Source organism: Phalacrocorax aristotelis, chromosome 1, assembly GCF_949628215.1.
Source record: "Phalacrocorax aristotelis chromosome 1, bGulAri2.1, whole genome shotgun sequence".
Classification (NCBI taxonomy): Eukaryota; Metazoa; Chordata; class Aves; order Suliformes; family Phalacrocoracidae; genus Phalacrocorax; species Phalacrocorax aristotelis.
Window position 1 is genome coordinate 135,197,991 of NC_134276.1, and position 22,334 is coordinate 135,220,324.

A 22,334-nucleotide genomic window follows, 5' to 3' on the forward strand; every position below is an offset into this window, starting at 1 on the left:
CAATCCAGAGACATTCTCTTCCCCCTGGGGGCACTGAATACTGTTGAGCAGGGCTCGGTATGCATGGGCCAGACCCCAGCATGTTGCAGTGATCTGTGTCTCTCTGGAGTTCCCAGCGTAACAACATACTTTCTCCAAATATTCTACTAGTTTTTTAGGATTCTGCACTTGTTCGGGGGTGAAACTCCAAAACACTGGGGGTGCCCACTGCCCTAGGTATTTGCCCATGCTATCCCACATGCCCTGCCACTCGTAACTATCAAGCCTCGGGGCAGATTTCTGGGTGATATTCTTAAGTTGCTTAGTCAAAACCAAAACAACATGCCCAAAAACTAACAATAAGTGCACCTTAAGCACCCAAGGATGTTCAAGATACAAAAACGTTGTTGTAACAAAGGCACAGACATCATAGAACAAAGTTGCAAAGGTATTATTCTGTATTTCCTCCATATAAAATCTCAGAGGAGGAGGTATAATTGCTAATTGCCTCAACAAGGTGGTATCCGAAGTACAGTAACTGTTTCAGCAAAAACCCCAAATACCAGATAAAGCTGAAAACGAGTGTTTGCATAACAAATCTTGCAGGCAAAACATTACTAATCACAGCAGAACACAGCAGACTCAACAAACCAACACCGATTTTTAACACCAACTGCAAAAAGGACAACATGGTGCTGTGACCAGCAGCTGTTGTTATCTCCAACCCTTGAGCCCCACGTTGGGCGCCAAAAAGACTGTCGTGGTTTAGCGGCAGCTCAGCCCCACACAGTTGCTCGCTCACTCCCCCACCGGTAGATGAGGGAGAGAATCAGAAGGGTAACGCTCGTGGGTTGGGGTAAGAACAGTTTAATAGTTAAAATTAAAAGAAATAACAGTAGAAATGCAATGTAAAGGAGAACAACGAGAGGCGCAAAGCCCCGGGGGACGGGGAAAGGAGGGGAGAGGGGGAACGAACCGCCGAAACAAACCGCACGCGCCGCAGCCACGCGCCGCCCGCCGACCCGACGCCGCGCCGCCCCCGCGCTGCCGCTGCCACTGCCCCCCCTCAATATACTGGTCATGGTGTCACATGGTATGGAATGAACCTGCCATTGGCCAGTCGGGGTCAGCCGCCCCCACCACGGCCCTGCCCCTCCCAGCCCCCTCCCCCCGCCACGCGGCAGAGCGTGGGAAGCTGGAAAGGTAGCCGACCCCCACAGTGAGGAGAATTAACCCCTTCTCAGCCAAAACCAGCATACTCCTGAAACTAGTCTGTGTGATAAGAGGCATATGGGATGGGGGTGGTGTCACCAGGGAAATAACATTCCCTTTGGACAGCTGTCCAAATGTCAACTTGGGAGAAATCACTAAACCCTTGTATATCAATTCACTGGCAGTCATTTCTGACTCAAGTCCCTGGGTGCTGCTAGGACTGCTGTTCCACTGGGGCTAGAAACACTTTAACTTGGGCCAGTACTAACCCCAGCATGAAAGGAGGGCAAGGAACAGCAAGAGTTAAGTTGCTGGAGGCAAGACTGTTTCTGATCATCAGGGATCCTGCAGCGCTGTCCAAGAAAAAGCTCAGGATCTGAGGAAATCACCTGTTTTTCCTCCAATGCAGGTGTGTCATTTGGCTGCACTACTGTTTATTTCTAGTGCTGAACAGCTGCACAATGTTGGTTTTGTGTATCTGGAGCACAATCCTCTGGCTCCTGATCTCATTTGACTGTATCCGTAGAATCATCTTCACTCTCCAGTGCTGTCTCCTCAAGGAGACTGGAGTCTATGCTGTAACAGTTCAGCCAAATGGTCACCAAAGGTGCTCTGCTGTCCTGAGCTGGAGCATGATCCTTAATCATTTGTAATCGCCCCTTCCTTTGACTCCACTACAAACATCTGTTAATCTGAATACTTCCTCAGGAGAAATCTCCCCTTTCTCTACTCTGGGACATGTTGGAGGTGGCTTAGCAGAACTGGCAGGTGATACCTCTCTCTGCTGAATTCTGTTTCTAGTGGCTGCCCTTGCCCTGCAGCAGCACATAACTTGTCCAGGTTCAGCCTGGCAGACGGCTGCTCTTGACCTCCCTTTCAATACCAGACCTTGAAGCACTTGGCTGTTTCTCCTCACAACTTCTGGTGTTACACCTGGAGCTCATTGTTACCAGCCTGGCAGAACACCCATCTTCCCACTACCTGCATTCCTGTAGCTGATGTGAGATTCATGCCCAAGAATTATGACCTGTTGCCATCCATTTCTCAGACTGGAGCTATTGTTCCAGACACTTCTCCAAGATCTCAGTCTATCCAGGGTGAGGTACCCTGATTTTGGTTGGGCAGGATTTGGTGATCAGGTTTTGTAATCTAGGAGGTAGATTTCTGTCCTCAGGGAGCCTGGGGACAGGCTCTAGTTCTTGTTCCTAGGCTGACAGCTATTGTCCACAGAGCCCTAAATTATCTGCAGAGAAGTAGAGCTTCACTACACAAAAGCTGTTTTGGTGCACGTTGTGCTTCAGGGCATCTAATCAGAAACACAAATTGAAAATGGTGCTGTACTGGGGTTAAAGTCTGGTGTGGGGTGTGTCCTCATGGAAAGATAAAGGAGGAAAAATGAGATGGTGGGCAAATATACTAGACTGAAATTTTTGCTAAAACTTCATAAGACAAAGTTTCATAAAGACTTCAAAATTACATTTAAACAAAAGATATTTTAAGTATACAGATGTGTGGTCTGTCATCAGTTCAGGTAATAACTTAATGTTTTCAGCAGGTTTCAGGCTCCCTCGTATCATTTGATACTGATTGGCATGTGCTCTGAAGGGCACCTACAACCTTGGAAATGATGATGAGCAAGATTCTTCTGAAAGTCACACAGGAGTTGAGGATAGCTTCCACTAGCTGAAACCTTTTTACTCTGAGAGCAACAGCTTCCTTGAGATCAAGGCCAGAAATGATGTGATGTCCTGTGATCAAGAGCAGGAAGCGGAAGTAGATTATATCCTTGACCAGAATAAACTCAGCTCTGAAGCAGACCACATTGATTTCTACTACCTAGTGAGCACAGAAGACAGCTGAATCTCAGGGCAAGTTTATGCTTACTGGCATTTTACCTTTTTCACACAGATACTCACGGGACAGGGTAAGCTACTCCCAGGCCAGTATAAGTCAGTTTGAGTTCTGTTCTGCCCAAACCTCTTCCTGTTTTCCAGTTCCTGGACCTGCTCCTAGCCCCCAGCTTCTTTCCTCTGTTTGGAGTACCTTGACCGAAGCTTGGGTGATAGAAGCCTGCCATTCACCCTACTTTCTATTATGTTCACGTAAGTGGCAGTGGAAGGCTAGCCTGGTTTCTGCTCAATAGGTATGCCCCAAACTTCCATCTGTGTCAGGGGTAATCTGTCTCTGTACTAAGAGACAGCCTCTGGGGCAGCTGACCTCCCCTGGCCTTTGAATTTACAGGAAAAGTCTTGAAATTGCACAGGGCATTGATGCACTCCAGAGGTATGTAATCATGTTTTGATGAAGTCCGCTTTAAAGAAAGTTAAGTCCAAAACAAGAGTGTGACTACAGCCTAGCTGAGGTTATGAGTATCAGTTACTGAACCAGGCTCATTCATACTGTCAAAACTACTGTATCCTAGTAATGTGAAGATTGGAGTTCACTGTGGCTTAAGAGAAGCTGCTCTTAGCTTCTGACATACCTCTGGCTTTCAAGCAGCCATGTCTTCTTGTTGCCTAATGAACACATCTCAAGCCCTTTGTCAGCTATGCTATCACCATCTCTGCTGCAGAGCTCTTTAGGTCATATCCTACCAGAGCAGCTTCTGTGACAACATCTGTCAGACATCCTTCTCTTTTATTCTTTTCCCACTCTCCTCAGAATTCAGGCCCTTGAATGGCTCTTCTCTTTGCTCTTCAGGTGATAGCAAAAGGCAAGATCCTTTTCATTGGAGAGAAAGAGGTGCCAGTTATCCAGCATGAGAGTGAGTAGAAACACATGAAGTGCCTCATAACAACCCCAGAAAACTGTGATGGCTCTTCAGTGACAATCTCTGCAGGTGTTATTCTTAGCCATGGGAGGGAACTATTGACCTGAGTTCTTAGTGGTGGTCCACCTCATTAGACCAACACAATCTCCTCATATCAGTTCAGTGTCCTTCTAGGTGGCTGTCCTCCTGCCTTGTCTAATTGGTCTAATATCCAACCTTATGACTCTGCTGCTAGCTTGTACCTTTGGAGAAGACACAATTTGTGTAGTTTGCCAGTTTATCTAAGGTGCAGTAGGGAAGAGGAATACTGCCAAACTTGAGCCAAAGTAGTAGCCAGTACCCTGGGTTTGTTGTTAATCTGTGACAGTGTCTGTGTCTGATGTTCTTATCTGAAGGTAGGAATTACTAAATTTCTTTTGATTCCTATTTTATGCCCTTCCCTACCCCTTCTTGTTATATTGTGCAGATCTGCAGGGCTCCTTCTCATTGACTCTGACTATTGGTAATGACTTCCTGCTTGACATCAAGCTTTTACTGTGTGCAGTCTTTTTGGATGGAGAGGTGGTCGCTGATGTGGAAGAGTTTCAAGTAGAAAAGTGCTTTAGACATAAGGTGAGTAGAAACACAAGGAGTGCGACGTCATCATTGATGTGCTCTGGCCTGCTGTGGTTCCTGGTCCTGTTTTATCCTCTGCCAAACGGTGTAAGCTGGATACATGCCAAACTACATGCTCTGTATTTTTGGCTGGGAAAGAAAACTGGTAACCTCCTCCTTCCCTGAATTCTTAGTCCTGCCCTCCCCAACACCCCCTGGCAAGCTTTTCCCAAGGAATAAACTAGGCCCCCTTGAACTCTGTTTTCTCCCCCTATTCCCCATGTCTGACTTGGGAACACACTGTCCCCCATGTTCTCCCTAACATGGAAGAGAACCCTGCCTGCTTAGCTCCCTGTGGTAGCTCTGGATTAGAGGGTGGCAGATGTGTGGTGGCAGGTGAATTTTGGCTGGGCTGTATGCACTGCAGCCCCTGTAGCCTTCCCAACGGTTTTCCAGGAGGGCCTGTGTCAGCATCTCAGCCCACTTCCCTACCTTATTGTGTCTTTCCCTCTGCTGCCCAGACATCTAAGAGTCACAGGGTCCTACTCTCCAATACTAAACCCCCTGACCCCATCTTCTCCTGCAGGTGGCACTGGACTTCTCACACAAGAAGGAAGTCCCAGGAAGGAAAGTCAGTCTGGACATCAAGACTGTTCCAGTGTCCTTGTGCTTTGTCCAAGCTGTTGACAAGAGTGTCCTCCTGAAGGGAAATGATACCCTAACAGCAAATACAGTGAGTGCAGGCTGTGGTTACCAGCCCCCTGCTGTCTGCCTGCCTTCTGCTTTGGTGGGAGGAAGCCCATAGTCCATCCCAGGACACAGCTGAAGTGTTAAGTGACTGCCCTGGCATTCCCCCTCCTTGGACTCTTCTGAGCAGTTATGTGGTGATCATGTTCCTCATGCATCAGCCCTACACTGTGGGCCTTTGCCTGAAGAGTGGTGGATTGCTGTGTGGCACTGCAGAGGTAGGTGGGGAGAGCAGCTTCAAAGAGGTGCTGCTTTCTGCTTGGAGGGAGAGTGCTTAGCAGCTTTCCTTATGTTTACCTGTCTCTGCTCTTCCATCTTCCACCAGGCAGTGACACTAAACCTTTGAAATGGAATTTTGCCCCAGTAGGACCCTCCTATCCCTCTGCCCCAAACATTGCTGAATTATAACCATATGACAGATCATGCTGAGTGCCTGAGCAGTTCTTTAGAAAATGATAGCTAGGGGACAGCACCCAGTGCACCCAGTGGCTGGTGAAAAGTGGTCAGGATTTTGTCGGCACCTAGGTGCATTCTGAGAATCTAGAAGGGTTGAATGGACTTACCTCAAAGCCTTCACGTGTTTCAGAGGAATGAATTTAAGACAAAAATACTGCAAGAATTGCAAATCCTAACATAATTCCACAAGGTAGATCAGAGATAATACACATGTATATGCCTCATGCAAAGCTATAGGTTAAGTTACAGCAGGCCAGCCTGTTACAAAGAAGCTTCACCAAATCCAGGGGACTTGCTGCACCTGTAGATAGGACTAACAGTGTGATCTGGTGTTCCATTTTACAGGAATGCTGCTATAGGGCAGAGCACTTGCATCATCTACTAACAGGTATATAAAGTAGTAATCATTAAATCTGTAAGTCAGATGTGCCAATGCCTTGTGCTCAAACTGCATCATGTGTTTTATCCTCATTTTGAATGCTAGAGTTAAAAGGCTTGAACTGCCAGAGATGAAAGTTTGCAGACTGAAAGCTACTTGCTTATATCCATTCCTTGGTCTTCCTGTCATTTAGTATAAGCTGGGCCAGTGCCAACTTCCTCAACTGCAAAGCTTTACAAAGTATAATAGAGGGCTACAATCCAAGTATTTGATCCATACTCATGTTCATTGGACAGTTCCTTATGAAGACCTCTGTTCTTCCATTGCAGCTGTATGAGAAGGTCTTTGACAGCTTTATAATTGGAAGATGAGGGTTCCCTTATCACCTGGAAGACTTTGAGGCATACCTTTGCCTGCCCCAGCAGCCTGGTCTCCACAAAAAGACTCAGATGGGAGCACCATGGTGCCAAAGTGATGCTGATATCTTCAATATGTTTAAGGTGAGTCTTTACACTTGTAGCAAACTTTTCCTGGGCCAGCAGTTGCCAGTATGACATCCTGAATGCCTACAGTAATTTACTGTTGGCAAACTTCAGCTGCCCTGATTTCATTGCTACAAGTCATCTGTACCTTGTTCATCTCTAGCCACATGCATTTGGGGACTATGGGGGGAAATAAATGAAACTTATGAGTAAGCATAGTGCAAACCACTTGATTAGAGAAAGACAGTGTAAAAATTAATAAATCTAGTTTAGGCTACCATATCTACAAAGGGGGAGTGGCAAGAATATCCCAGTAAGACCTGAGCACTTCACCATATTTTGACGAATTGTTGTTTGGCTATTTTATTTGCAAACTCCTTTATTCTGTGTTTCACTGAGTCTCTTGTTACTTCTCCTCAAAGCAGTTTTAATAAAAAGTCGTCCTTTAAAATTTGGCTTCAGAGCTAACTGTCAAGACAAATGACAAAATAAGGTAAGCCACTAACAAGCACAACAGCCTGAGAAAGATTAATGTATTTGCTAACTGAAACCCAAGCAGTGCTACTTCTGACAGAATGCTGTTTAAAGAAATATATGCAAGTAAAAGCATCTCAAAATAGGAGAAGAGGGTAACAACACACTGAAAACAACCCAAAATGGAGACTGAGTTGCATGGGCTTCTCAGGCTGACAGAACTTTACCTTACAAATACAGACCCTGATTCCCCCTAAAGGCGTGGTACTCTGCCTTCTGAATGCTTACTTCTAGATTATGTTGGATGCTAGTTAAAGGAGATCCCACTATATCTCAGTTATTAGTGACCCTATAACAGATGACCTGTAACATGAGACTAAGCCCACAGGCATGTACAGCCTCCACAGAATGGGTGAGGACCCATAGTCTCCATGAAGGCACTTCAAGAAAGTAGAATAGTTCTCAGTGACTTGCAGACCATTAAAGCAAGGATTTCTCACATGATCAAATGTGTTCCTCTGGTGGGATTATGTCTTCTCAATCCATGCACATAAGGGTGCATTCAACCCAGTATTACCATCTTGTGAAGCACAGGCCCTGAAAGTCTGAGTCCCATTCAGACAAAAGCAGAACCCGTACTAAGTTGTGACAGAGTTCCCCATCAGTTTTCTAAGTTAGGATTGGTATTAACTTGTGCAAGAAAGGTTTTGTGTAAACAGCCAGTCAGATCTTTCCATTCTAAAATTGTGCAGAGATTTAAAGCTTGGATTTTTTTCTCTTAAGTTTTTCATGGCATATATGGCATTTGACTACCCTGGCTCATTGTTAGGGCTAGGCATATGAAGATGAAATTTACTTTTATGAGAAGTAACATTTGGCTCCAGTAATCCTCAGAAGCTGGTTTCTGTTCCTCATGCATTGGCCAGAGTCTGAGCCTGTAAGTGTATGTGTATAAATAAGCAGCATTTTAAAATGTTTCAGGTACCACCAGCCCCCTTGAGATACCTGCTATCAGGAGGTATTTTCAACATTCTTTGTTCCCTTTTATCTATCATTGATTTACTCTTGACTGTTTTCCCAGATATTGTGCATGAAAATATTAACCAATACTGGAATCAATAAAGCAGTTTCTTGTATATGACCAAGCTTTGGGAAGAAATTTATCCTGGAAAAGCCAATGTTGTTGGTAAGGAATGGACATGTCCATCTCCTTGACTGAAGGGGCTCTCTTCTCCCAGTTCTGGCCAGCCTGCAGCTGAGATGGCTGACTTCTATCCTACTGTGTTTGTGTGTGAAAGCAATGTATCTTGTGCCCCATTCAATGGACCTGATCTATAATCACAGATAAAAGCTCAAATCCCTGTGCTTTATTGGCTGCCCCTGTGCTCTGCGCTCTTCACAGAAAATCTAGTATGTTCTTCACCAGCACTCTGAGCATTCTGTCTCCCCCTGGATCCAGACCAAACTTGCAAGATCTGTCAGAATGAGCCTCAGGTTAAATTCCATCCAACACTCTCTCCCTAAAGCTGTATTCCTCAAAGATACAGACACTGTGCCAGATTCTCCTTGAAAAGCCAACCCTGTCCATTCTTGTTCTGTGTCACAAAGCATTTATGGTTCGTGTTAGACTGCTTGTGAATGAAGAACTAATTTCACCTGGAGCTACATATGCTGTTTTCTGAGGTACCACTTGCTTTTCTGCAGAAAATCATGTTGGCCACAGTGATGTTGCACCTCACTCTGATAACAAGAGGAAGCTAAAACTGTGTACACTTTTCCCAGAGACCTGGATTTGGTCTCTGAGTTGGTAACAGCCTCTCCCTACCTTTCCCAGAGAGACCCCTGGACACTTCTGACTGCTTCTGAGCAAGTTGTCCTCTCTTTCTCTTCCTGCTATAGGGAAGATGGGCAAGTGTCTGTCCAAGTTACTGTACCTGACACCATCACAGAATGGAAAGCAAACACCTTCTGTGTTGCAGATACTGGTTTTGGGTTCTCTCCTCTGACTGTTAGGGTCTTCTAGCCTTTTTGTAGATCTGTCACTGCTGTACTCGGTGATCCAAGGAGAGACTTTCAGTGTAAAAGCTGCTGTCTTCAACTACCTCAGGGACTGTATCCAGGTGAGTATTCCCCCAATTACACATCTGTCAGAGCAAAAGCTTGAGCTCAAAGGCAATCTATGAGCTTCTCGGGAGACCTAGATACTGGCATCTGGGCCACAAAGTACAGCCTCGCACTTCATGACCCATGGTATCTCCTCTGTGCAGTGCCTGGTCCTAACACTATGCCAATGTGCGCTTTTATGCCCCACCACACTCAGGTGTGCGCTACTCAGACCCGAGAACTAAAGGTGGATGCCTGTCCAGACTGCTTGTTTGCTGGCTGCCCGTGTGCCAATGAAGCAAAAACCTTCGAGTGGAATGTGACAGCCACCAGGCTGGGTAAGGCTGAGCAGAGGTGGGTGTGGCAGCTAGCGGGAGAAGGATTGGAGTTTGCCTGCCTCTGCATGTCTGATCCTGATGCTTGTACATACAGCTGTCTGCTGCAAGTGATGTGCCCCTGTGTTCCTTGCAGGTAAAATGAATGTCACCGAGCAGTGTGGGGGAACATTCTCATGATCTGTGTGGTAACGGGATTGCTGTGACACTGTTGCAGGGGGGGAGAGAGACACCTCTGCTTGTGAAGGTTAGTCAGACCTCAGGGTGGATAACACCTGGGAACAGTGGGTCATCCCCTGAGGCAGTTAGCAAGACCCTAAGAGGAAGTTTAGTCCATTCTTGGAAGCAGACAGGCTTCTTAAGGCATGATGACTTCTTTTTGTACCTTCCCTATCTGATCTACTTTTTCTCCATCTGCAGCCAGGAGGTATCCTACAAGAGAAGACCCAAAATGCCTTTTTCTGTGCTGCAGGTATGGGACAAAAATCCCTGACTGCTATTGATCATGAGAGCAGATGGGATAGGCTTACTGCAAATACCCAGAGGTGGAGGGAATTTGTGAGAGAGCAAGCGCTGGTGGCACCATCCCTGCCTGGGAGAACAACTACTATAGGTTCTCCATGTCTGTCTTCTACCTGGCAAAATTTTCTGTATTGAGGCATCTGTTTGCAAGTTTTGGCTCCTGTGACTCACCTGGGTCTCTTTGGGATGTTATGTTGTGTGATACTTCTTGTATGGGATAAATTCCTGGGTTCTGCCTTCCTCAGATAACAGTGTATCTGAAGAGCTCCCTGATGCTGCCTGGAGGAGTGCTGGAGGGATCTGGCAGAGCCACTTCATCTGTGATTGAGAAAGGCTTTCCCTGCTCTTGGGTCCCCAGTGGGAGGAGTTTGCACTATGCTTTGGCCTTAATGATACATTGACCCAGTTCCTCATAAGATAAATGGTAAGGGGTGTGATGTTGGCCTTAGAAGTGTGGATCAAGTAATCTTTTTCAATATTTATTCCTCTAGTAAGGGATGATTCTGGGCGATCTCCAAATGGCAGGTTATCTTCTCTGATGCCTGTCACTGCCATCCACCTAAGTGAACCAAAGTCATCACTGCAGATTTCCACATAGTTTGCCTCTATTATTCTTTCTCTCCTTGATACCCACTCAAGAATGACAGCTCTCTTCACCTTTCTTCACATCTCCTCATCTTTACATTCCCTCCCTCCTCCAGAACCATGATGTCTTCTAATATGGGGGGATCAGCAGAAATCCTAAACATCTCTGTCAAGTTAGGGACTGGCTCTTTTCCAGGATCCCAGTAGAGTTTAGAGAAGGCAGCAGTCCCTTCATTTCCTACTGCTGAATGTCTCTGCTTTTTCTTTCTTCTGCCCTTCCACCTCAAACTTCAGGGGACATCATGTGCCCAGCAGTTCAAAATTTAGACCAGCTGCTAGAGATGCCCTTTGGCTGTGGTGAACAGAACATGGTTCAGTTTGCACCAAATAACTTCATACTTCAGTGCTTGAATAAGACTAAAGAACGGGATGCAGAAGTTGAAGATAAAGCATTGGAATTCCTGAGAAGAGATAAAAATTACCTTTCTTCCTACTGCTTGCAAAATCAAGAGTGTGGGGCACTGGTCTAGTCAGGGGGTGCAGGGCAGGAGCGGAAGCACTGCCAGAGCTGTGACAAAGGAAGATACTACAAAGAATAAGGGAAATGTCTCATGGAAGGAAAAGTGTGTTTCTGAAGAAGCAGGACTTCTGTCTGCCTTTTGTTGAGGTACTCAGCCTGCTTTTCAGAGAAGGGTGTGGGTAATTAATGGATTCCATCATTACCTGATGCCTGTGGTTTGCTCCCTTATCAGTCCAAGGCAGGCCAAAGTCCCTTGTGGAAACAGGGCATCAGCTGCTATTAATTGGAATAACGAGTAGCCTTTGGGGATAGATAGAGCTTGGTAACTTAGTGTGTCCTGGTGTCTTAGGACATGTATTGTGGGGGCGTGTCAGCTCTGTCCAATATAATCTGAATTTAATACAGTGCTTTGTGTCTTATTTTGCAATGTGCCTCATATTCCAGCCTGTTGATCTTATCCTGCTATACTGCAAGCTCAGCAGCCTCCCATTTTACTTCCTCTCCTTTCTCTCCTGTACCGCAAATTAGGACAGATGCCTGGGAGAGGGGGGCATACCCAAGAGAATGGCAGCAGCAGAGGGGTGAGGTGGAGGGTAAACAGTGAGGCTGTGTGGTGGGTGGAGGAAGAGCAAACAGATGCACACAGCATTTTGCCCTCAGATCTTCAAGGCATGGCTTGGTTGCTTTCTGTACATGAAAGCATAAAAAGTGCTTTCTTGTGTCCAACAGGGCCTAGCAGAAGTGCTGAAAAACAAACCATGTTTTACAGCGGTCTCCTCTGGGAAAAGCCTCTCTTCTCCCTCCTACAGCTCTTTTTATTGACAGCAAGGTGCCCATGATGGTTCCCTGGGGCACGGGGAGGCATGAGGTGAGTGAGAATGTCACTGTCCTGCAAACCAGCCCGCAGTACCCGCAGTACTTGTATATGGCACCTCTAGTAACATAGAGCAGCCGCATGGCGCACTTCAGTGATGCTGTGTAATTGCTTCTTGTCACACTGATGCTGTGGGATGCGTGGGGAATTGTGGGGTAGTAGGTTTGCCTCAGCGTCTCTGAATGTAGGACCTGGTGAGATGTCTTGCTTTGAAGCCTTTTTCCCACAGCAAGGATAGTTTGAGATACTACAGGCCTTCACACTGAGTTGTGTCCTGGGACCTGTCTTCATAGGTTATCAGTGTCAGTTGCTCTACAAACATGATGATGGCTCCTACAGTGCCTTTGGGAAAGCTGACAACCAGGGCGACACATGGTGAGTGACCAGAGTTGGTACTGTTATCCCAAACTTATTGTCGTTGCTGGTTCAGCTCCTGGCTGTGATGTGGAATTCCTTTGTGCCCTGCCCACAGGCTGACAGCTTTTGTAGCCAGGTCCTTTGGACAAGCCAGCTCTCACATTTACATTAATAAGGATCATGTGCACAATGTTCTGCTCTGGCTGCAGAAGCACCAGCTGCTCAGTGGCTGCTTCCAGAGTGTGGGGAAGCTCTTCAACAATGACTTGAAGGTACAGCTGCCAGACATGGGAGTGAGAGTGGGAGGAACACAATGTGGGGCACAGGGTTGCTTCCCCAGGCTCTTTCACTGTGCATGGTAGCACAAAGCAATGTCCCCATGGCCTAGCACAGCCAAGGCAGCTTTCCAGAGTAGAAGGAAAAAGTGTGGCTTATGACAGTAGACATTTTCTGTACATGAGGTTTTAATCTCTGCTAGGTTTTCTTCATTTTACTCTAGCCAAAAGACTCCGTGGCTAATTGTGCCAAGGCACTTCAAGGGCATGGGGAGAAATATTTTTATATCTTAATGCTTGTCTAGAATATGGTGGCTGGATTCTCCCTCTTCTCATGCCTTATGACACACAATACTCTCCAGATAGGCCTGACATTGTGCTCTAATATCTGAAGACACAGTTGTCCCTCCACCACCCAAAAAGTATGACTTCTCCTGGAGCCTGGCATTCCCAGAATGATCCCTCCAGTGTAGCTGGAAGTGCAGCAAACTCTTGGTGAACATGCCCTAGTGCTCAAATACTGAACACTGTGCATGCAGTATGGCAATACTTGACTTCATTGTCTTTGTAAAGGTAAGAATAATCCAATCTGGTCAGATTGCAAAGTTGCCCATATTAAATAGAAGGCAGGTTTATGAAAGAAAACAGGCTGCTATTTTAGCAAAGGGTTACACTTTTTGCTTAAAATTTGGATGCAGTACAAAATAAAACCAGACTGTACACATAGACCATTCATCCTTGTCTGTCTTTCATTAATTTCTCAGCTTGGGCTTTCTATTTGAACAGGACTTTTTGGAGTAGGTTTTGCTCCCCCACTCCCCTTACACTTCAAAGTTTCTGCTATTCAGTGTGAATGATGCTTCTCAGCAACTTGGCCCAAATTTCCCCCTCATATTAGATGTAGTCTTGTCTCGTGTCTGAGGATGTAAGTGGGACTTCCCCAATGCTGAATGTCCTCGAATGAGAAAAAGAGGCTCCTGCAAGCCTGTTTACCCTTATTAACCTGTAGCTTCTCACAGTCAGCTGAGTTGTATGTAAACTTGCATTGTTTCTTGTATGCAAATCCTGTATCATAAAAACTTTGTTCAAATGTCCACTTGTAATATATTTAATAAAACAAACACTTAACAGTTTGCTTCACACCCTTTTATGAGAAGGCACACCTAGGCTGTATGCACAATATGGCTCTGAGGCTGCCCTTAACACCAGCCTTTCATGATATTCAGTAAGGGAGCCTGGAGTGCTTTGCTTCAGTCCCCACATGTCCAAGGATGCCCAGAGGCCTGACACTGTACTCTCTGAGATATGCCACCCATAAGCAGTTGCAGTGGCTATACACTGACAGGTAAGCAATGGTTGGTTTTGTCCCTTTTTGATGTTTGTCTGTGTGACTTGCAGGGTGGTGTGCACGATACAATCTCATTAACAGCCTGTATCTGCTGCATTGGTGGAGCTCCATCTGGAGAAGAATGTAAGTCACATCTGAACTCTTGCAGGGCTTGGGAGCATGCTCCACCCTTCATTTCTCCCCACGTCTGTGGTTTCAGGGAGTACCTAGCTTGAGTTGGTGAGAGGTTCTGTCATGTCCCGCCTTTGTACACAATAACTCAACAGGAAATGTTTAACTTGGTAAGTTCTTGATATAAATGGCCTGATTTGCAGCAAAGCAGAGCATCTGCTATTCCTAACTGATCTCCTGGGAAACAATTGTCTCTGAAAATGCCTCAGGACTTGCAGGAAGAGGCAATAGTTTGCATTAAGCTCTCCAATATAGATAAAGGAGATAAAAAACCCGTCTTTCAGGTATGCAACCCTCTCCCCCTTCAGACCTGAAATAAAAGCAGTGATCTTCAGGCCAAGTGTAGGCTGTTCTAGCCATGATGGGCTGATATTCCAGCCTTACTGGTACAGTTCTGAAAACAGCATACCCCCCCGGGAGCAGAGACCCACAGCATGCATGTCTGACAGTTCTGAGCCATCGTGTTACCAGTCACTTCCTACAGCTGGATTCTCCAGTGTATTAACAGTCCCCCATCCCAGTGTTATGTCCAGTCACATCTTTGTTTTCAACCCACAGTGAGTGATGCTTTGTCCACTCTACTTCATGTTCCACAGCCCTGAAAGAGATGTCAGCGCTGAAATATGTCAAGGATGTAGCTGAGATGCTTGAGGTTTGTGATAGATTTTCACAATAAAAAGTGGTCAGAGAAAATTCACTGGGTTGGATTCCTTTCTCAGGACACCATGCTGGATAATTCTTTATATTGCCTCAAGAATATAACACTTGATAAGACAAACCGTTACATCAAAGCCTTGATGGCTTATGTCTTCACACTGATAAAAGACAGAGATGAGAGATCAGCTCCTGGATATGCTAGAGAAGGAAACTGGTAGGTTGGTGCAATTTAGAAGGCTTTGGGTTCTAGAGATAATGACTGTGTTTAAGGCCTGATATCTGTGGGATTTAATTGCAGTGGTTTTGTCACTGAAAGCTGGGAATAAAACTCCTTAACGCTAGGCATGTTAAAAAGCAGGCATTGCTTTATTTGGCACTGGGTGCGTGGGAGATTTTTCCTCCTAACGTGCACACCAACTGGAGTTCATTTTTGACATTAATACATGACAGTTAACGCACCACGTCTATCTAATACACAATCATTGACCTGACTGGGCATCCCCTTCTTCCATTGCTCTGTATCTTCTTCACTTATGTTTAAAGCTACAGTGTGACTTTAATTCACTGTGCATGATTGAGAGGAATGTGTGTGGGGAGATAGTCCTTTCGTCCCTCAATTGAGTCAGTGGTCCTGATCTCCCCCTGCTGGAATTACCTTTCCCCCAGTTACTGTGACTTACTGGTTTTATTGTTTCATGGTTGTGGCATCCCTTTATCTTCCTTGCAGGAGAATGTTTCCTTCTCTTATCAGCCCCTGAAGTTTCTCAGCTCTGAACCTTGAATTCCTTTCACAAGTTGGCTCATTGTGTCATTTGTATCTCTCAGGATGTGGATTTAGGTTATTAATGGCTTAAGCTGCAAGTTTAACCCTTTAGTTGTTTACAACAGTTTGAGATATTTAATTATACTTATATTGACCTTTGTGTCAGAAAATGGTAATTTATTGAAGCTGTGAAAGTCTCTAGTGTTCTCAGACGCAGGAAAGAATTTCTAATCAAAAGTAGCGGTGGTGATCCAGGCTTAATTTGTGTGGTGAAAGTACTCACTTGAGTTGTGGTCCTCCTGTCATTCTTCAGCTATTCATACACAGCAGAAGAGATCTTGCAGAAGAAACTTGCTTCTCCATGTCTGTTCAGCTGCTGGTCATCTACTTGCAAAATTCAAACCATTTGACTGCTTCCCCATTGCTGCTTTACTCAGCTCAGTCCTTGGGTGGATGCATCTTTATTGTTGTGCTGCTGAGCTTGGTTCTTCCTTTTGTCTCTTTAACTTGGAAAAAAATGGACTTCTGTCATGAATGAGGATGCCAGGTGGGGGTTTCAAAGCACCTAAGCCTATGGTTAAACTGTTGGTAACAGTATTACCTGATTTGGCTTAAGTAAGTTCCTCCCCGCATCTGTGCATCTGGCAGAACGGTGAACTACATTGGGGTCTGAAAAATAACACAGAAATAAAAAGGGAGAGAGGATTTTTCAGCCTGACCAACCACCAGTGCAGAGTGCAGTTCACTGCATAGCCACTCAAGCTTCCCAGCTGGCTTCACAGGGTGGTTAGTGGGTGAACTGGAAGGAGTAATTGCACACACTGAGTGAAATATTTTTTCAGAGCTGCCTCTGAGATGGTACATATGGAAAAAGTGACTGGAGTACATCCCCACTGATATCTAATCAGTCTAATGCTTCTAACTTAACAAGCACTTCGGAAAGTGTCCCCTTAAGGCCCTAAGGCATGGAGTACTAAAAACTTCCTGTGGGTCAAGTGATAGTTTTCTTTGGCTTTTGTTTCCACTGATAATAGTTAGCAATGAATTGGCAAAAGCAATGGAGTTGTAAGGGAGGGAAAGGAGTTGTCCTACATGTTTAAATGTGTCTGTGTTCCACCTACTGAATCTGAGGATGTGACTGATGCCACCAGCTGCAGCTAGTTTGCTTGCTGGAGCACCTCTGCCCGAGAGGATTACCTTCTGCTGTCTGGAGACACCTTCTGTGGCCTGGTGGGATTCTGTGCTTTTTAAGGAATCAAGATTAATCTGTAGGTCAATCTGTATCTGCATCTCCAAGACACATTCTATCACTTCATGAAAAAATTGTTCTGCTTATATCACCTTGGAAGTAACAAATAATCACAAATCCTTCATGCAAAAACCTTCCATTCTGATAAACATAATGAAGTAATACCAGACCATAGAGTCCCTGAGCTAAATTCTAAAGTCTTTATGCTGGTTTTATGCAAACAAGTGATTTTGTGATTCTTATTTCAAAAGTGAAGGTTTGTTCTGAAAACTGACTTTGAATTTAAAAGCATTTCAGGTTTTCACATTTGTACCATTGCAGAAGATGTCTACAGTTGCACAATTAAGTTAAATTCTTAGCTGAATTTTGGTTAGACTCCTGTGACCACTACAGCAAAACATTCAACCAGACTCAGATGCATTCAGTGCCTGTGAGCTTGGACCACAGGCAGGAGACCAGCTCTAGCTTAAATTGTTCTAGCCTATGCACTGCATAGGGAAGATGCTAACAAAATAATTTGTGTAGTCTTGTTCCTCCTATAGCTTGCCATCAATTCTCGCTCAAAGAGTGACCAATTCTTGTACAATGGATACAGCTGACTGGAAATGAGTCGTAGAGCTTTTCAACACAGGGAGCCCCATTAGACTATCCTAGGTACATGCAGAAACAGCAAAAATGCTGTAGCTTGGGGACATAGCTTTGAATATATACAGAGCTGAATAAGACTAGGACTGTATTTTAAAGAAAAAGCCTCTGTTCAGAGTCAATCAGTTTCTAGGGGAACTGCTTTCTAGAGGAACCGTTTGAGAATTTGGGGTCTGGATCTCTCTCTGCTTTCAAAGGAAAAAATGGAGCCTATCATACATGGCTGGCCCTTCAGAGTTCAAAACCAGGAGGAACTGGCCTCTTCACGCTGAGGTGTCCCAGAAAGGCACATGCGTTTCTGATGGTATACAGGAAGCTGCCAGTCTTTGAAGGGTACCACTGCAGGAGAGGCTGATATTCATAGGGATCTACTGTTTTTCTCATCCACATGTTTCTTCCCCTATCAGCAGAGCTCCTGACATCACATTCCAGTAGTGAAGAATCTTATTCTCTTATTGAGACAGTAGCCTACATCCTCCTGGCTCATGTCTCCAGACCAGACTTGGCATACAATGAAGCCTCAGTGAGCAAGCTTGTGCACTGGCTCCATGGACAAAGACATGCCTTTGGCGGATTTGCTTCCACACAGGTAACAAGACAGGAGAAGTCATGGGGGCAGGAGAGAGATACTGTGCCTGGAGTGATGTGCGCATCTCTCATTTGCATGTCACTCTAGATCCATCCTTTGGAGACAGGCATACATGAGCCCTGCTGGGAAGAGGAATGCCATGGGGAAACTCTTATGTGTGGTGTAATTGGGATTATGCCCTGGACTGCTAAGCCCAGGGCTGGCTCATGAGCCATGCTTTGCAGGTAACAAGTCATCCTGCTGCCTGTGGTATAGACCCTACCTATGCACTTAGTGGCATAGATCTTGCTTGTGTCAGAGTGTGAATCCAGGGCATGAGTAGTGTGGTTCTCCCTGCAGTGCCTGACCTAGTGTGCAGGATCTTGTACTGCATGGCTCCACAGCAAAATGACTCACTCTACCTTCAGGACACAGTTGTTAGCCTGCAGGCCCTTGCTCAGTATGCAGCACTGATTGCTCAGGAGATCAGAGATATAAAGGTGCCAGTGAAAGGCAAGGAGGCTTCTCCATTGGAGTTCCATGTGCCCAGGAACAACAAGTTGGTCCTGCATCAGTTATCTCTCCTTGCAGTCCTAGGGTTGTACACAGTGCAGGCGACTGGCAGTTGCTGTGTTTATGTACAGGTGAGTATATTTAAGGAACAGAGCTGTCAGGTTTTGCCACTGACTATTCAAGTGGGGTTTGGCTTGAAGCAGGCACTACAGCCTCAAATTCTGAGTAAGATTTGGCTTTCTAGGCAGAATCATGTCAAGAAGGAGCTCAGGTATACTCTGTTGACATGGTTTTATTGCTGTCTTGTGCCAAAGAGCCATGTCATTGTTAAGAGATCGGTAGATCTGAAGTCAGGAGTGATGAGATATATAACAGTACCTGCTTCTATATGGAACATATATTGTTGATGTCACTGCTTCTGGAGCTGAGCACTGTATATCTTCTGGCATAATATCCTTTGGGCTATCACACACAGAGATAAGTACTGATGTAGAACAAGGGTCGTCTTATCCCAGTACACCAACACAACGTGTTCATCAGGAGAATACATCTTATTTTTCTGGCAGCTTTGATAGTGGTCTGCTTGTGAGCCATTCATGCAGCAAAGAACTCGTCACTCCCTGTGAAAACCTTCCTCACTGGATTACTTCTGTTCAGCCATCTCTTATGATGCTCACATAGAATTTGCAAGCAGTGTATAGACAAGAGGACACAACAATTATTTATTGTTAATGCATGTAGGAGGTAACTAGGACTGGCTACACTTGAATATAGTCAAACATAAGACATCTGATGGGTACTTGCTGCCCAGGCAGTCAGTCACCAGGCAGGTAGGGGAAGATTGGCCTATGCTGCTCTTTGGAGGAGTGTGATCATCCCTCTTGCTGAGTTGACCTCTTCCCATTCTTTGCTCTTTCTTTTTTTCTTAAGGGTTTTGTACTTGTTTTGTCAGTATTTTTCTTCTTGAGACCTAGAACCAATTATCTTGTCAACAGTTAACAGCTACACTTCTTTCTCCTGGTGGACAGGGTTTTAGCTAATGTACTTTCTCACACTTTAACAATATTTTTTTTTTTGTAAGACTGGACAATGTTGTGCTGAATGAGGCCTTGGATCACAGATAGCTGAGCCTCCATGCTGAGGGTTACATTTGGCATATGTATCTGACACTATGTGCTGAAGAACATGACTGAACAGAAAGCACAGCTGGAGCCAACTGTGTTAGCCACTGGTTACCAATTTGTTAAAAGCAGGAGGCACAGGTAGTCCTTTAGCTCATAAGGGGAAGCTCTGGCACACTTCACAGAGATATTTTCTCCCCCACCAGACTACTTTATTTTTTAACACCCCACTACCAAAACCAGAAGAAGTCTTTGTCCTGGATGTCAAAACAGCTTGTCATCCATGTGTTTGTCAGGTATGAGATCCATTGAGGTCCTTTCTGTAGTGGAAAAAAGTGGGAGTCCCAGCAGTATGACCAGAACCCCATAAAAACCTCCTGTCTGTGGAGACGACACAGGGGAGGACTCTCTTCTCCAAAGATCCCAAAGAGACTGTGAACTGAGAATTAAGGCCTGGAGAAGCATGGGAACACAGTGGCAGTGGCTTGCAGAACCACAGCAGCTATCTCAGTCAGTGTGGAGCAGCTCAGCAGCCCCCAGACCACTAGCAGCTGACATGGCAGCATTCCCAAGAGCCACAGCCTCCTCCCTTGGGTCACGCTTGGCAGCTGGGATGAACCAGCCCTGAGGTGCATTCTCCTGCAATGTGAGCCTCTACTGGAACCAGACAGCAGAAAATCCAGTCCCTACCCATATTTGATGAAGATTATTCATAATATATTTGCTGCACAATCTGTCTCCATACTGAGCAAGTAGATGGGGGACAATTTTTTGTCCTTTTCTCCCATCAGTGGGACATGCTGCTGAGCTTTCACATCACTGTAGAGCAGGCCAGAGTTTGGAAGTGGTCATTAATATCTCCTGGAAATGCTGTGATGCCTTCTACATCCAGTGTGCTCTCTCTTGTCTTTTTCATTAGTTACATTAGGGGACCGTGAGACCAGTAACATGGCCCTGGTGGAGGTGGAGATGCTGTCAGGGTTCATTGCTGTGAAGACCTCTGTGAAAGCCATAAGACTTTTTCCTCTGGCCTTCCCTGAAGATACGAAATTCTATTTTCCAAATGTAGCTCAGCCAGACATATCCAAACATCTAAGAACTGCTGGAGAATAGTAGCTCCTCATCTTGCTACAAATTAACTAAACTAAGCAAGTGCACATATATGGGCTATTTCACAAGGCAACTTTCCGCTTGCAGAACTGATTGTGCAGTTTTTCATGTTCAGTAATGAGGATTACATATGCAGTAAGAGGTTAGAGAGGAGCTGAAAAGCACCTAGTTAGAATCAACTGGGGTGCACTGAGACCCTGTTGTCAGTGCCATTTGTAGTGATACTGCATAAAGTGGTGTTGAATTCCATGGAGGTGTTCAATGATGTGCTACAGTGTTCCAGGAGATAACCAGGGAGATCCATCATAGCTTCCTACTAACCATCTTTCCCTTTTCTACAAGTGCTCAAGGATGCTTGTTCCAAATCTGAAAAAAATCTTTTCTAAAGCTTTGTGCACTCCCAGCAATCTCAATGTCTTTATAGCTGGGGAACAAAGACCTTTCCCTGACTCGGCTGAGTGCTTTAGTCAGCAGTGGTTCACTGACAAGTACCAAACTTGGTGTGAGACAATGGGGAGGACAAATGAGCTGATGCTAAAGAAGCTCATTTCTTGTCCTCCTATACAGCTGGAGAAGATAGCCTTGTGAAAAAGACAGAAATAAAACCAGACAAAGTCACAATCTACTTGGAAGACGTAAGAGGAAGACCACAGGGAGCTGCCCATTCAAGTAGTAGCAACTGCATTACTTTGCATGGGGATTCTCAGAGATCAGAAATACAAATGCCTAGGCTGGTCAAGCAGCCTAAAATTTTGGCAAAAGAGGAAGATGGTGGAAGACCATAGAAAGATAAAGAAATCTCTGGTGCAGCGGGATTAAAGTTGGTATGTAGGTGACTGTGAGATGGCCAGCGCATTTCTGCTCACTTCTATTCATCTCTCCAGGTGGGTGAGACTTCTCTGAAGCTTAACATCTCAGTAGAAGAAGATGTTGAAGTGCAGAACTTGAAAGCAGCAACAGTGCATGTCTATGACTACTATAAACCAGGTGATATTTCACTGACACAGACAAAAAGTAACTGTTATACCACCTCCCCCTCCAGACACAGTTCTGTCTACAACCCTTATTCCCATATTTCCCTTATTCCAGTGCACTTCCTCCTGCAATTCCAAGCTTGGGTTTCCTCTGTACAAAACTTCTACATTCAAGTAGCAGAATTACTTGCTTTCCTGTTCTTGAGACATGAGACTGCCTGGCACTATGACTATGTTGTGGTGTGTATGTGTTCAAAATGACTGTTTTTTTTTTTTTTACTTCCTCTAGCTTCAACCTATGACTCGTAGAAAAGAAAGCTTCTCTGTCAATTTACCATGTCTTTTCCAGCTCCTTAGCTCTCTTGAAAATGCTTAGGCATTTATTTTAAAAGTGTTACATACTGACACACTGATCCACCAGAAGGCAGAATTTAGTTCTGAGCTTTTCATGTGTAGTGTAATAATCCTACTATCCATTGGGTGCTGCTATGCCTCAGGATAATAGGAGAATAATTTCTTACCCTTTAAAGCTCTAAATGAACTATCAGCAT

General features: G+C 45.1%; 1 pseudogene; it reads left to right on the top strand.

The window, feature by feature from the left end:
- The window catches only part of LOC142054575 (alpha-2-macroglobulin-like protein 1), a 37,356-nt pseudogene that overhangs the window by 14,078 nt on the left and 944 nt on the right, over window positions 1-22,334 (top strand).